This window comes from Bos grunniens, chromosome 7 (assembly GCF_055505025.1).
Source record: "Bos grunniens cultivar Pamir isolate PY7600 chromosome 7, Bosgru_T2T1.0, whole genome shotgun sequence".
Lineage (NCBI taxonomy): Eukaryota > Metazoa > Chordata > Mammalia > Artiodactyla > Bovidae > Bos > Bos grunniens.
Window position 1 is genome coordinate 27,862,089 of NC_141171.1, and position 12,022 is coordinate 27,874,110.

General features: G+C 39.6%; 2 long non-coding RNA genes across 5 annotated transcripts in view; one reads left to right on the forward strand and one right to left on the reverse strand.

Annotated features, from left to right (window-relative positions):
* Positions 1 to 460: 460 nt before the first annotated feature.
* On the reverse strand, positions 461 to 2,221 carry LOC147368965 (uncharacterized). Of its 2 annotated transcripts, XR_015167006.1 has the most exons (3): positions 2,139 to 2,221; positions 988 to 1,144; positions 461 to 676 (listed from the first exon to the last, which is right to left on the reverse strand). It is a non-coding gene; the product is annotated as an uncharacterized LOC147368965 (long non-coding RNA). The 2 variants fall into 2 exon arrangements; XR_015167005.1 differs by lacking the exon at positions 2,139 to 2,221 and having other exon boundaries at positions 988 to 1,384.
* Positions 1,240 to 12,022, forward strand: part of LOC147368966 (uncharacterized) — a 224,740-nt gene continuing 213,957 nt past the window's right edge. For all 3 annotated transcript variants that reach the window (XR_015167009.1, XR_015167008.1, XR_015167007.1), the window contains exon 1: positions 1,240 to 1,376. This is a non-coding gene — a long non-coding RNA (uncharacterized LOC147368966). The remainder of the gene's footprint in view (positions 1,377 to 12,022) is intronic.

Below are 12,022 nucleotides of genomic sequence, written 5' to 3' on the forward strand. Positions count from 1 at the left end.
TTCAGAGAAGGCGATGGCGCCCCACTCCAGTACTCTTGCCTGGAAAATCCCATGGACGGAGGAGCCTGGTGGGCTGCAGTCCATGGGGTCGCTAAGAGTCGGACACGACTGAGTGACTTCACTTTTCTCTTTCATGCATTGGAGAGGGAAATGGCAACCCACTCCAGTGTTCTTGCCTGGAGAATCCTAGGGATGGGGGAGCCTGGTGGGCTGCTGTCTATGGGGTCACACAGAGTTGGACACAACTGAAGCAACTTAGCAGCAGCAACATCACAGTTACGATTTCCTTTTGAGTCTGTCTGCAGCTGTATGTTGTTGAAATCTAACCTTAATCTCTGACCTCCAAAGAGCAACCTCCCAGGGTTAATTCTAAATTGAATTTAGATGAGTGTAAGGTGGGTCAAAATATACATTTCTGTAATATAAATACAAATGTCAAAGTGCATATGTCCTGATGGGTCACATTGTGAACACAAAGGATAGAATTTATTTATAACGTGGAAGCCTTTCTGTGCTTCCCAGAGAGGGGTCCAAATGTCATAATTTACAGGGAAACGTTCACAGCGTCCAGAGGCCCTTTTGTCCTGTAGATAAAGGAGGAGGACGTCATCACAGTCCTTTCAGCAGGAATCCACTTGGGTGGCACCAATCTTGACTTCAAAATGGAACAGTTCATCTATGAAAAACAAAGGTGATGGCCTCTACATCACAAAGCCTCAGAGCACCTGGGAGAAGCTTCTGCTACAGGTTTGTGCCACTTTGCTGTTAAAGACCTGGGGTTATCATGTCATACCCTCCAGGAATTTGGCCAGCAAGCTGTGCAGAAGTTTTTGCTGCTTCTGGAGCTCCTCCTATTCTGGTGGCTCCACCTTCAAAATCTTCATTAACCAAATCTAGGCAGCCACCCAGCGGCCCCAACCAACTTCCTGTTGTTAGTGCCCCCAGGGCCAATCACCAGCCTTTCATAATTTACCTTAACTTGCCTACCTATTTTCGCTCTGGGTAAAGCAGACTGTCCTCTGCCTGAGCAGGAGCAGGGAGCTCCCTCCGCGGGTCTGATGTGCAGGGGGCTGGCAGGAAAGCGCTGCACCTACATGGCTCCGACTCCAGTGAGTTCCTGCACGAGGTCACACCTGAGGAGACCCTGAAGAGATGGCAAAGGATGAGCAGGCCACTCCTGAAAAGATGTTGACCCTGGAGGAATTTCAGGGCGGGTAAATTTCAGCTCTAAAATTTACGGCTCCTCAACCGTGGTGGCAGACGGGTCTGGTGGGCACAGGTGCCCTTGGAGCACGTTCATCAGTTCCTGCTGAAGAGGAGCCCAGGCCGCCTCCCAGAGGACTGCGCTGCAGCTCCCAGCTCGGGCCACTGAATAGGTAGGAATGACCGCTGAGTGGTCACAAACAGAAAAGGAAGCAGAGAGCTTTAGAAATCAGCTGATAGGGTCCAGAGGTCATGAACTAGCAGGGTGGAGAACGGAATATGCCTGTAGCTGTTATATTGATTTTTTATTTTTCCATTTTTAAAATTTAAGTCAACAATTTTTAAATCATCAAATTTTCATTTGTATAGAAGTCATTTGGCAGAGTTCTCTTTTCTCCATTTCCACCTTAGTTGGTATTTGCACAGAGAACAATGTTGGGATTGGTACCCAAATCTGTAAGAGTAGTGTGCTGACTGAAAGAGACCTCAGGCTGCAGATTTCAGCAGCCTGGGTCCTGGACTTGCCATTTATCTTTTGTGTGAACTTGACTCATCTTCAAAGAGGAGGGTTATTTCAGCAAAACCTGGCTTCTCCTGAGCCAGACACATGGACCCCTGAATGGCTTCCATCCCACCCAACCTCCCACTGCTCATTCTTAAAACTGCTGAAGACAATAAGTGTTATAAAGCTTCACTGAGGGAGAAATGTTTGCTCACAGTTGCTGAAAGCATTTTCAGAGTCAATATTCAATCATATTTGAGCTTCAGGAAGTTGCTTGTATCAGATAGTGGTGGTGGGCCAGTTAGAGAGAAAGGTAATCTGAACACAGCAACGAGGTGGTATATTTTCAGCAACCTTTCCCCGTTTGCATCTTCCCCTCCAGTAGTGCTCATATCTGTAATAGTCCAAAGTTCTTTGATCACCCAGAACTCACAACTGCGTCTTCTTGAGTGAAGCCCTAGTCCCTCAACCAGTACAGCGGTTTACAAGTAGCTATTAAGGCAAACAGTGACAGAAAATCATGCCCCTCTCCCCTTTTTACATTGTAATCAGGGAAATTCACAATCAAAATTCACAAGCACATTATTGTCATTAAGGGGAGAATTACAAACACCAAACAGTTGATTAGGGGGCAGGGTCAGCAGTGTTTCCCACAATCAGCAAAAGGCTGATGAAAAGGGTGAGACTGTAGGGTAGCACGGAACACTGGACTGTTAATAACCTCCAAAAATTATCTTCTCAGTCCTCACAGGTGCAGTCTTCTGGAATGGGAATTTTTTCATAGAAAAACTCTATGTTTCTTCTTTGATTGTGCATGCATAGTACCAGCATTTTTATTATTAATAAATGTTTTGACCTCTTTTGGAAAATTTTCTACCTGAATTTTGGCCATGAAGGAGAAGGCAATTGTTGAGTTTATTATAATGACAGGCTGTAATGTACTGAGACTCATGTGTTGAATGTTAGAAAAGAAAGCCAGTGTTGATGCCAAAACTAAGCCTCTGTATACCAATACCAAATTGAATTTCAGAGACAATATAACTGAAGCAGAAAAGACTAGTTTTATTGCTTTTCCAAGCAAAGCGGGGCACAGCAGGCTAACACCCTCAGAACTGTGTATCCTGACCTGGAAAGGGTAATGAGGGGTTTATAGTAATATTCCAAGAGGGTTTGGTCAGCTTGTGGACATTTTTCTGATTGATTGATGATGAGGTAATTGGGAGTCAGCATCATCAACCTTCTGGTTCTGACAGGTGTGGAGTTTATGTACTTGTGAGCATACAGTTAACTTCTTCCACCTGATGGGGGTTTCAGTGTCTGCAAAACAGTTCAAAGATGTTGTTATGTATATCCCTTGAGGGGGAACCAGGACTCTGCCCCAAAGCTACACTCTTGTTTCTTGTTCTTTCCAAGTTTCCTCATCCTCTTCCTTCCTTTATGAGTAACTGTTTGAACCTGCCCATTGGCACTCAGGGAAGGTCAGGGGGCTTAAAAGAAGTCTATTTCCTACAGACATGAAACAGGGGACATAGAAAAGTTTTTATGCCTGCGCCCCACAGGGTCCTGCTTGGCTTCATGATGATGACAGGGCAGTAGTTACTATTAAACACTGGAAAAGAAACTACGGCTGGTTGTGTGGTCTAGGAGCACATTTTTTAGAGTAAATTTCTGTAAGATAGGGCTTCTCTGGTGGCTCAGATGGCAAAGAGTCTGCCTGCAGTGTGGGAGACCTGAGTCTGATCCCTGGGTTGGGAAGATTCCCTGGAGAAGGGACCGGTTACGTAGTCCAGCATTCTGGCCTAGAGAATTCCATGGACAGAGGAGCCTGGCAGGCTATATAGTTCATGGGGTTGCAAAGATTCGGACTGACTGAGCCACTTTTCTTTTCTATAAGATAAGCAAAATTTGCTCTGTTAAAAGCTAGTTATGATCAGAATCTTATTTAACAGTAAAACTATAGTATTTGACCTTCATTTTAATGTTGTATAATATTGGTAGTTATTAATGTTATCATTTGATATGATAGCTTTAAAATTAGACCAGATAGCCCGCCAGCATATTCATCACCTTTAACAAGGAAATGAAGTGGATTCTCTGGGCAAACACGGCACATTCTTAGACCCCTAATCCAATTGCTTTGTTATTGTTTTGCTGAATTTTAGGTGTTTCCTTTCCACCCTCAACTCTCCTTTGACTTGTCTACCAGTATGTAATGTCCAAGTGGCTCAGATGGTAAAGAATCCTCCTGCAATGCAGGAGACCAGGGTTCAATCCCTGCATCTGAAGGATCCACTGGGGAAGGGAATGGCTACCCATTCCAGTTTTCTTGCCTGGAGAATCCTATAGACAGAGGAGTCTGCAGGCTATAGTCCGTGGGGTTGCAAAGAGTCAGACACAACTGAGTGACTAACACTCCCACTTCTTTCCCCATGTGTAATGTCCAATAAAAGAAAACATAAAATATGGTTGCATTTTATTTAAGGAAAAAGACCCTCTGGACATGAAATGTTTTCCAGGTAAAGGCCAAATATTATTGTTTCTCTGTTGAACTGGATTGTTTTCTGTTTCATGCTCAGTTCATTCTGTGCTTTTATCTTTCAGTGTTTTCTTTGACTTCTCAGCTAACACAAACTTTTGATATGTATTGTATAAATATAAAAGTGCATTTCTAAGTTGAATAGACAAACTGATAATCAAACAATTGGATTGATAGAGCAGACCTGCCGGTGACAGTGCTGTAGCATGTCGGCCCTTAGAATGGGTAGGTTAATTAAATATGAGGATTTAGAACTTTATTTAGCCTTTTTGCATTATGTCCATTTAAAAAAAATATTTTTTTGCATGTCTAAAGATGGATCCATTATAATAATAATTTCTAACATTTGTGTACATTTTTAAAGTTTATAACATTTTTACATAAATTATTTCTTTTAGTCATCATCACAGTTTTATAATTTGAATATTATTGTCCTCATTTTGTAGATGAAAATCTGAGACTCAGGAATATTATTTTATTAACATCAAATATCCAATAACTGATGAATCTAATACTTGAACATTGTCTTCTAACTCCTAGGTTGTCACACTGGGAGACTAATTTCTTGTAGTTCTTTCCATTACATGTCAGTTAATGCTATTTTTATTCTGTTGAAACCTTGGTTTTCTTACATTTTCTTCTGAAGAGAATCCTGAAATATTGAGTGTTCTTTTATTTTCCCCATTCTTCTCTTCCAAAATCACTCTTTCCCTGCTCAGCAAAGGAAGCATAATCTCCGTCTATCCTGAATCTTGTTGTTCAGTTGCTAAGTTGTGTCTGATTCCTCGTGACCCCAGGAACTGCAGCACGCCAGGCTTCCCTATCCTTCACTATCTTCCAGAGTTTGCTCAAACTCATATTCATTGAGTCAGTGATGCCATTCAACTGTCTCATCCTCTGTCGCTCCTTCTCCTATTGCCCTCAGTCTTTCCCAGCACCAGTCTTTTCCAATGAGTTGACTTTTCGCATCAGGTGCCAAAATATTGGAGCTTCAGCATCAGTCCTTTCAGAAGATTCAGTAAATATCAGTGAATATTCAGGGTTGATTTCCTTTAGGATTGACTAGGATGATCTCCTTGCCGTCCAAGGGACTCTGAGGAGTCTTCTCCAGTACCACAGATCAAAAACATCAATTCTTTGGCATTCAATCTTCATGGTCCAACTCTCACATCGTACATGACTACTGGAAAAACATAGCTTTGACTCTATGGACCTTTGTCAGCAAAGTGATGTCTCTGCTTTTTAATATGCTGTCTAGGTTTGTCATAGCTTTTCTTCCAAGGAGCAAGCATCTTTTAATTTTGTGGCTGCAGTCACTATAAGCAGTGATTTTGAAGCCCAAGAAAATAAAATCTGTAACTGTCTCCAATTTTCCCCCATCTATTTGCCATGAAGTGATGGGACTGGATGACATGATCTTAGTTCTTTGGATGTTGAGTTTTAAGCCAGCTTTTTCACTCTCCTTTTCACATTCATAAAAGCTCTTTAGTTCCTCTTCACTTTCTGTCATTGGCTTGGTGGTTTAGTTGCTAAGTTGTGTCCGACTCTTGCAACCCCATGGACTTTAGCCTGCCAGGCTCCTCTGTCCATGGGATTCTTCAGGCAAGAATACTGGAGTGGATTACCATTAGGGTGGTATTATCTGTATATATGAGATTGTTGTATTTCTCCTGATAATCTTTATTCCAGCTTGAGTTGGATCCAGCCTGACATTCTGCATTTGTACTCTGCATAGAAGTTAAATTGGAGAAGGCAACGGCACCCCACTCCAGTACTCTTGCCTGGAAAATCCCATGGACGGAGGAGCCTGGTGGGCTACAGTCCATGGGGTTGCTAAGAGTCGGACACGACCGAGCTACTTCACTTTCACTTTTCACTTTCATGCATTGGAGAAGGAAATGGCAACTCACTCCAGTGTTCTTGCCTTGAGAATCCCAGGGACAGGGGAGCCTGATGGGCTGCCGTCTGTGGGGTCGCACAGAATCGGGTACGACTGAAGTGACTTAGCAGTAGAAGTTAAATATGCAGAGTGACAATATACAGCCTTGAGGTACTCCTTTTTCTATTTTGAACCAGTCCATTGTTTCATGTCCAGTTCTAAATGTTGCTTCTTGTCCTGCATACAGGTTTCTCAGGAGGCTGGTGGTCAGGTGTTCCCATCTCTTTAAGAATTTTTCACAGTTTGTTGTGATCCACATAGTCAAAGCCTTTATCATAGTCAATGAAGCAGAAATACATTTTTTTTTCCTGGAATTTTCTTGCTTTTTCTGTGATCCAATGGATGTTGGTAATTTGATCTCTGGTTCCTCTGCCTTTTCTAAATCTAACATGTATATCTGGAAGTTCTCAGTTCACATATTGCTGAAACATAGCTTGAAGGATTTTGAGCATTACCATGTCAGTGTATGAAATAAGCACAATTGTATGGTAGTCTGAACATTCTTGGAATTGCCTTTCTTTGAAATTGGAAAGAAAACTGACCTTTTCCAGTCCTGTGGTCACTGCTGAGTTTTTGAAATTTGCTGGCATATTGAGTGCTGCACTTTAACAGCGTCATCTTTTAGGATTTGAAATAGCTCAACTGGAATTCCATCACCTCCACTAGATTTGTTCATAGTGATGCTTCCTAAGGCACACCTGACTTCACACTCCAGGGTGTCTGGCTCTAGGTGAGTGACACACCATCATGGTTATCTGGGTCATGAAGATCTTTTTTGTATAGTTCTTCTGTATATTCTTGGCATTTGTTTTTAATCTCTTAATCCCCATCCATCCTGAATCTTACTACTCTCTATTGCCATGGGGTGTAAGACTTCCACCAGCCTCTAACAGATACTTCATAAATGCATTCTTTTGAGAAAAATTTATAACAACAAGACAAGGAGATCCTTATGGACTATTGAAAGGATGGGACTTTATTTCATCCATATAATAAATTCAAGTCACAGAACTGATGCTGACTGTACACTTTCTGAGGAACCATGTGGAAAAACCAGAGAATTTTTTCATATTGAAATCTGGGATATTTATTTGTTGATATTTATCCTTTCCTGCTTGAAAGGTGGTGTTGAGGGTCTTAAAACCCATGAACTGCAGGCTGCTTGACCCAGGATTGAGCAAGCTCCCAGGGCAGTAAATGAGGCTTCCAGGTAGAGAATTTCAGAGAGATGGTACTTCAGGGGGAAGCTGTCTGTGTGCTGGAAACTGTCTGATGTTGCTGCAGGTAAACTTAGAAGTGGACTGAAGGAATGTGTAGTAATGTATGTGTGCACATGTGAGTGTGTATGTGTGTGTGTTCATTTAGATTCGAGTGAGATTTTGATGGATGACATTATGTATTGAAATAACATATTCAGAAATGCCAAGATTCTGCCTTGGCCAATTAACCCTCATCACAGAGTTTCCTAAAAGAGATATAAACATAAAGAAGAGTTGTAAACAAGGAGTGTAATGTTTCTTTATTATTAGATGAAAGTCTGTTACCCCAGTGCCGAGCTTTCTGGAAAATTGGGCTGCAATCATGACTTTGGCTTAAATGCTAAGTGGGGCCTCTCTCTTACCTTATACTAAAATCCTACTACTTCGTGGTTATAGGACTTGAAAGGATGATTATGGATAATTGAGGATGATTATGTACACACACACATATATATATAAATTTATTGCAAGGAGTAGGTTTACATGATTTGTAAGGGCTGCAATCATATGAACCTACTCCTTGCAATACATTTTTAATGTTGTGAACAGAAGGTGCTAGTGAAAGCCAAATAGTTACACTTGATTCTTCTTATACTCTCAGCCTATCCAGCCTTAGGTGTAGTTCTATTGGTGGTATGGAATTGACTCGGTTAGACTGGTATTATTTCCTTTATGAAAACTAAGTTGTGGTGTACAATGCTGATACCAATTTTGACTTGTGTGTGTGTGTGTGTGTGTGTTTTGCCCCTCATTAGCAAGCAATAGTCAGACACTATCTACCTGGAGATAGTGTCCAATGTTACAGGTTAAGGGTTCAGTCCTACAGGAGTGCCCTTCCCTACTACTTTAGATGCCAATATCAGGTTCAGGTTGCACCTGTGCTCTGACCAACCATCTATCAACTGGAGGCTCCAACAACTCCTACCTTGAGTTCAGTTTCTCTGCTGGAATGATTCACAGAAGTCAGAGAAGCATTTTACTTACCAGATAACTGGTTTACTATAACATGGTATAACTCAGGAATAGCCAGATAGAAGAGACTCATAAGGGGAAAGGACCAGGAGCTTCCATGATGTCTATGTGACACTCTTCCAGATTTTCACCAGGAAGCTATCCAAACCTCATCCTTTTGAGTTTTTATGAAGGCTTCATTTCATAGGCATGAGTGATGTAACTCATTGGCCATTCGTTATTGATTCAACTTCTAGACCCCTTTCCTCCTTGGAGGTCAGAGGAGGCAGAACTGAAAGTTCTAAACCTCAACTCACAGATTTGGTTTTCCTGGGAACCCGCCCCCATCCTTAGATGCATTTCAAAAGTCACTTTGTTAACACAGCAAATGATACTTTATTTCTGGTCATTGGGCTGCCGTCTATGGGGTCACACAGAGTCGGACACGACTGAAGCGACTTAGCAGCAGCAGCAGCAGGATATTCTAAGGGTTTTTGGAGGTTTGTGCCAGGAGCTTGGACTGGAATGAAGTACTGGAATTAATCCAATACACATTAATTGTTACAAATTACAGTATCACAGGTGGTTGGAAGAGTGTTTCCCTACTTGTATTCCCCAGAGCTCTATGTGTGTGTATTTTAAGCAGTTAGTCCAAAAAGCCAAACCCATTGGAAACTAGAGGTACAGCCAGTCCGTCTTCTTCACAGTAGGGTATCAGAAAGTCCTTCACTCTCCTATGTAATTGTTTCCTAAGGTAAATAGTTCTTATACAATACTGGGATGAGTGATGAGTTAGGAAGTTCTGGCTTGCAAAGAATATTTGCTGTTGTATGATAAAATCCCTAACAGCTCACATTAAGACATCCAATAAGTTAACTGCAAAATTACATTATATTTTGATTATTTTCTTTCTTTTTCATTCTGCTTTACACCTAACTGGGTTGTCTAAACTGCCATATCCAAACAGGTTATGTTGTTGTTCAGTCGCTAACTTGTGTCCAACTCTTTGTGACCCCATGGACTGCAGTATGCCAGGCTTTCCTGTCCTCCACTATCTCCCACTGTTTGCTCAAGTTCATGTCCATTGAATCAGTGATGGACTCAATGGGTAGATAGACTATCTAACCATCTTACCCTCTGCTGCCCTCTTCTTTTGCCTTCAGTGTTTTCCAGCATCAGGGTCTTTTCCAATGAGTTGGCTCTTCATATCAGGTGGGCAAGGTACTAGAGGTTATACAAACAGGTTGTTTAACAAATAGGTTATACAATGAGCAATTCACAGTTCTGCATTCCTCATTAATTGCCATCAATTCAAAGAGGGTGCCAAATTTAAATGACTATATTTTCTATTAATAATTTTCCATAAAATATTAAAACCTACAAATTGTATCATTCATCTTGTAGAAATTAAGTGTTTAATATAGTTCATGTCTGAAAGTATTCCCCACCAACTTTTCTCTTCTGTGTAGTCCCAAATATGGAACACACACTCATGTGCCTGATTCAGGACTTAATTCCTTCTTTAGCAGCTATTTCCTGAGCTTTTCTCCCTCCACTGGATCTAGAGTAGATACTTCATGATCTCCAAAATTGGATTCATCCATCATTGAGTCCAAAGTTTCTAAATTTCCAAAATCTAGGAAGATACATACTATTGTATCACTAGCCTGACATTCCTAGAGTTTACAACACACATATCCTCAGCCATCATAGCAGTATGTCAGATAAAATATAATATTCTTAAAACTGAGTGTGTTCTGTATACCCTCATTGTAATTTCTAACCATAAGAAATGCATGAAATATGGAACTCTCTCATCAGGCATTAATGGAAAAACTGTTTCTCTGTTCCCAGGTATGTGTGTGTGTTGGGGAGGGGAGGGCTCATCCATAAATACTATCTCTGCTTTTCTCAGAAAATAGTATTGAAAACACATTTCTCTATTTGCAAAGCTCCACTTTGGAATCTTTCCTAAGGATCATTTCTACTCTTTAGTAGAAATGGTTAACCTTTTAAGAAATCCGCCCCCACTGCAAATTCTTGAAACTTCAATAAAAAAATAAGAGGAAAGACTAGGGAAAAAGGGCTCTGTGCCAAGAAGTGGTAGGACAATAAAAAAGAATTATAGTGCATGCAAGACTGACATAAGATAGTAATTACTAAAAAGAAAAAAATATGTTTTTAAATTAAAAACAAATGAATAAATAATCCATAAGTCAAAAAGAGAATCATAACGGAAGTAAAAAAATGCAAAAACCTGAATGACAATTAAATATATAAAACTTACAGGATATAAGTGGTATTTGAGAACAATTTATATTCTCAAGTGTTTATACTGGAAAAGAAGAAAGGGTAAAAATTAATACGGTTTGTACATTAAAGATCAGGAAATAAAAATAATGTATTTAAGGAAAATATTATAGAAGAGACATAATGGACAAAAATCAAATGTCAATAAAATTGAAAACAAAGTTATAATAAGATCAAAAGACTGAATGTGACTTCTTGAAAAACCCATAAAATTTATAAATCTCTGACAGTGTTGATCACCTTAAGGGAAAAAAATGAATGAATAAATAGATGGAATAAAAAAAACTATACATTTGAATGAATAATAAAAATATAGAGAATTCTAGCAATTCTATTCCAAAATATTTGAAACAAAATACATATTTAATAAAACACTATAAAAATAACTACATCAATATTGACTCAAGAAATAGTAAGGATAAACCTATAACTATTCAAGAAATTTAATATGAAGGGCAAAATCTTATAAAAAATATAAAAGCAAGTTTTCTGGGGGCCTGCTGCCAAACATTCAAGAGATATGATTGCTGATATTACTGAAAAAAGCTTCTAGAGTACAGATACAGAAGAAAGTAAACTGTAACTCATGCTATTGGGCCGTGATCAAACCAGAAATACGTATTTGAGAAAATAGATGTTAGTTTTAATGATGAAAGTAGATGTAAATATCTGAAAAAAAGAAATAATCAAATTGGTGAAAGATTTGCATGCTAAAAATTAGAAAACTATGATGAAGGAAATTAAAAAGGACACAGATAAATGAAAAGACATCCTGTGTTTATGGATTAGAAGAATTATGATTGTTAAAATTTATAGTACCCAATATGATCTCCAGATTCACGGTAAACTCTATTAAAATACCAAAGGCATTCTTTACAAAAATAGGAAAACAATCCTAAAATTCAAATGGAGCTGCAAAATGTCCCACATAAGTCAAGGCAATCTTGGGCAAGAAGAACAAAACTGGAGGCATCCCACTTCCTGATTTCAAACTAAGCTAGAGTAATGAGGACAGTACGCCACTGACATAAAAACAAACATACAAATCAATGAAACAGAATAGAGAATAGAGAGCCCACAAGTTTATGATCAACTGACCTTTGACAACAACGCCACAATAGGTTCAAAATTTGGTGCTGGAAAAACTGGGTATCCATATGCAGAAGAATGACTTTGGATCCTATATCATACTGTATTAAAAATCAACTCAATGGGCTAAAGACTTAAACATGACACTGAAACTGTAAAACTCCTAGGAGAAAACATAGGGGAAAAGCTTCTTGACATTAATCTGGACAGTAATCTTTTTTAATATGATCACA